The following is a 3,924-nucleotide window of genomic DNA, read 5'->3' as shown; positions in this document are numbered from 1 at the left end:
TGGCTTCAGATCCTTACACCGACCTCCAGCGGTCACCCAAATCCACGCCACCACTTCCTTATTCAAGATAAGGACAGACAGTAACCACCACAGAGCTTGCTGTGAAATTGCCCTGTGTCCACCATCCAAAGGACCACAGCTTTGAGGCAGGGGGTGGGGTGGGGTGGGGACAGCCTAGTCTGAAGTCACATCTCAGATCAGAATGAGGTTAGGTTACTCGCCCTCAGAGGTTTGGGAACGAGTCCCACCTCTCTTGAGCAGGACTCCAAATTCCTCTGTGGCCCCAGGATCTCGTGGGACCGCCTATATTTAGAGCCAGAGCTTCCAAGTTTTAACTTCTAAGCTTTGCCTGCACTAAAGCTTAAACGGAGCTTTAATGAGTTAAAATGAAGTCCCGTGGGACTGGAAAGGTGACCCTTTTGCTCTTGCAGGTGACCTGAGTTTGGTTCCCAGCTCCTGTGCAAGGTGATACACAAGCTCTTATAACTCAGCCTCAGGGGGACCCATTGCCTCTGGCCTCTCCGGGCACTGTATTCACATGTGTGTGTATACCCACATACAGACACATAATTAAAAACAATACATAATAAAATGAAAATCTGAGGCCCAGAAGGCTATGCCCTACCTAGTCCAACCCAGTTATCTGTATGGAGGCATTGGGTTCAGAGACATCTGGCTGTGTGGACACAGAGGAAGGGCTCTAAGGATGAAGGTGACCATCAGCAAAGCCAAGGAGAGAGGCCTCAGAAGAAGCCCAGCCTGACCACACCTTGAGCATGAAACTCCAGCCTCCAGAAAATAAGCTGATAATCAAAGCCTCCAGCCCCTTCTGCATCCCAGGAAGTGCCCATAATCATGGTGATCCCTAGATTGTGGCCACATTCTTGCAATATTTGCCTCTGTCTTCTGAAACCCATAATGCCTTGTTCCCTCCTCCACTGAGATGCCAGGGTAGCTAGCACCCAGGTGCCATCAGCAGCCTGGCTGGTCGTGTGCACACCATGCTTGGGACACTTGTTACACCGGTCATATTCTGACCCTGGTTCTGTTCCGTGGGGGGTGGAACCTTCTTTGCTCCCAGCTCTGCAACCCTGTATGGCCAGGACAGCCCTGGGTGCTTGCTGCCCTTATTTCCTTATCTCTCCAAGGAGATATGGGATAACTTCCATGAGGTTTGAAAAAGACTTTCCTTGAGGTTTGAAAACAGCCACAAAACCTGTCACCCTGTCTGGTGGAATGGTAGGGTTGGTGTCCCCAGACTTCTAAGACAGACACAGAAAAGGTACAATGTGATTTTTCTAGGTTAGAAAGCACAACACAGGGCTGGAGAGAGAGCTCAGTGGTCAAGAGTGCTTGCTGCTCCTCCAGAGGACACAAGGTCTGTTCCCAGCACCCATGTGGGGCAGCTCACGACTGTCCACAACTCCAGCTCCAGCAGACATGACATCTTCTGTCTTCTTCAGATACCTGTGTGCACAGAAACACACACACACATACACACACAGAGGGGGGAGGGAGGGAGGGAGGGAGAGAGAGAGAGAAGGGGGGGGATAAAAATAAATCTAGAAAGAAACAAAGAAACAGCGTCTGGAACAACACAGCACCTGTTTTGTTACTTAAATGCCACTCAGTGGCGCTGAGCTGCCAGGTGGATTCCTGATACTTTGGTCACGTCAGAAGGGCACCTGGTAAACTGGAGGCAGTGGAGGAAGGGCACAGTGAAGGTTGGCAGTGAGGAGGTGGTTGAGAAAGTTGACTGAAGGAATATGTAGCGGGAGAGCTGTGGCATAGCAGGAGGAGTGCCCCGAGCTCAGGGCCCTGTGTGTGCAGAGGCCCTTGGAGCATGCTATAGCTATACCTGCCAAGCCCTGAATAGCACACAGACCAGCGTGAGTGAATGCAGAGGAGTTCTCAGACCATCAGTTAGAAAGATCCCCAAATCCCTCCCATCCCCATACCCTTGAATGTCTAAAATCCCAGAGGTCTGGCATTGGGTTAGCCCACTGGAGTTCCCAGGAGAACCAGTGCCCCAGAGACCTTACAAGAGTGTCTCCCCACACTAAGCATGCTTGACCAAACATACACAGAGAAAGCCGAGTGCTGCAGGAAGCAGGGGACACAGAGAGGGTCCATGGCTGAGAAGAGTCCTGACTGTCCTGTAATGCTCACAATCCCTGCCTGTCGGGGAATGGAGGGTTGTGGGATGAGAAGGGTCAGCTCCCTTCTCTCTCCTCTCTTCTGTCCCCTCACCCATCCTCCCTCCTCCTAATCAGGTCATCAGGGGCCAAGTCTCATGTCCCCAAGTTCAGTACTCTAGCCTAGTGTTTTGAGTTCAGGTGGCTTCAGGAAAGTCCCTACCTGCCATGCGCAAAGACCCAGAATAATGGGCACATCTGTGTCCCTCCATGGTGTGGCCACTAACTCTGAAGGATGTCTGAGCTTGATATAGGACAGATGTAGGCTCTGTTGCCTCAGACCAGCCTGCTTGAGAGGGGCCAGGAACAGGTGACAAGGTCAAGCCCAAATTAACCTATCCACAGAGACTGTGACTTCTAACCACAGATTGGCACCTGTCCATCTGAACTGTCTTAACTGCAGCTGTCCACAGCATGCATACATTGGTCCCCCCCCCCCCAGGACAGCTCAGCACTAGAGCATCCCTGACATCCAGGAGTGTCTCCAACATTGTTTCCAGGGATTCAATGTTGGCTCGGGTCTCCCAGCCTCCATTGTTCCACAACAGTCTCCCCTGCGGCAGCTGCCAACACATCCCCACCCTACTCCTGGAGGAAAAGAAAAATCTTCTCAACAAAAGCTTGTGGGCCAATGCCAGATGGGACAGATGGGCCACCCTGAGTCACTTCGGTAGAATGGGTAGACAGAGCAATTGACCACTTGGAATGAAGTTCTCAGAAGAACAAAGGGGCCTGCTCGGGAAACCCTGCTTTCTGCTTGCTACTCAGTGCTCTGCCATCCCGAGGAAGCCAAGGATACAGGGGAAGCCAAGGAGGAAGGGAGGAGGCAGAGGGGGCTGGGGAAGCTTGCAAAGGAGTTGCCCGGCAACCTCCATTGGGCCCCTCCAGGTCAGGAACTGGGATTGCTTGTATGGAACTGGCCCTTCCCATGAAGAGCCAGGGGTTCTGAGGGCCTCATTTCTCTGCCGGGTTGGAAGCTTAGACTACAAATGAATCTTCCCTTCCCACCGAGGGCGAGTCTCCTTCTCGGCCTCTGCCGGCCTCACATGCCACGTGACCATCTCTCTCATAGCCCCAGCAACCTAGGACAGGGTCACACCCCAGAGCCCATGGTCTCACAGAGGGTGTACCTTGACTGCTATAGGCTGCCTGCTCAAGGCTATGTCTTATTCCCGACAGGCCCAGGGCAGCTAGGGAGAGCCCTCAAAGAAAAGAAACAGCTTCTTAGGGGGCCAGGATGTGGATGCCAGGGTGGCCTCCTGGATCCACAGAGAGCATCATCTTCAGGATAGGTTTGTGATGGCGAACATATGTGTGTTCAGTCCCTCTGGCACAGAGACCCTTGCTTTCAAGACGACCCAAACCCCAAGTCACCAATATCTTCAGATGTGGCAAGAGACACTCAGCAGCCACTCATAGAATATCACTGGACACAGAAGAATTAAAAAAAAAAAAAAAAGAGGCATTTCAGAGGGGTTAAGAGAGAAGCCAGGCAAAGGGGGTGTTTGAGGTAGGGCAACTCAGCAGGCAGAGTGCTTGTCTATCAAGGACAATGTCCTATAACTTAACCCCACAACTGCATAAACCTGCCACAATGACCTAACCTAAGCAATCAGGAAGTGGAAGCAGAAGGACCAGGAGTTCAAGGCCAGTCTAGGATAGATAGATGAGAGTGTAAAAACAAGGAAATAGGGAGAAGGGGAGGGGGAGGGGGAGGCAGGGAGGGAGG

The sequence above is a fragment of the Mus caroli genome, chromosome 8 (genome assembly GCF_900094665.2).
Source record: "Mus caroli chromosome 8, CAROLI_EIJ_v1.1, whole genome shotgun sequence".
Classification (NCBI taxonomy): domain Eukaryota; kingdom Metazoa; phylum Chordata; class Mammalia; order Rodentia; family Muridae; genus Mus; species Mus caroli.
This window is presented reverse-complemented; position numbering follows the sequence as displayed.